Consider the following 289-nt stretch of genomic DNA (forward strand, 5'->3'; position numbering starts at 1 on the left):
TCCCAGGAGCCTGGCAGGGCCCGCGTGAGGTCGTTACCTGCTCCCAGGCTCCTGCTCCAGAAAGTCCACGGCGACACGCAGAGGAATTCCACGAGCAGGTGCTGAATAAACATGTCAATGAGGTCAGACACCCACAGGGCGTCCGTCTCAGAACCGGGCCTCGGGGTCACCGGGTGAAAGCATTCCCTGCCGGGCGAGGGGTTCTCACAGACGGGGACGGGGGATTTGACTGGGTGGTGGGCACGCGGGGCCGCATCCAGACCTCGTAACACAGAAACCCACCCCTGAC

This window comes from Myotis brandtii, unplaced genomic scaffold, assembly GCF_000412655.1.
Source record: "Myotis brandtii unplaced genomic scaffold, ASM41265v1 scaffold139, whole genome shotgun sequence".
Classification (NCBI taxonomy): domain Eukaryota; kingdom Metazoa; phylum Chordata; class Mammalia; order Chiroptera; family Vespertilionidae; genus Myotis; species Myotis brandtii.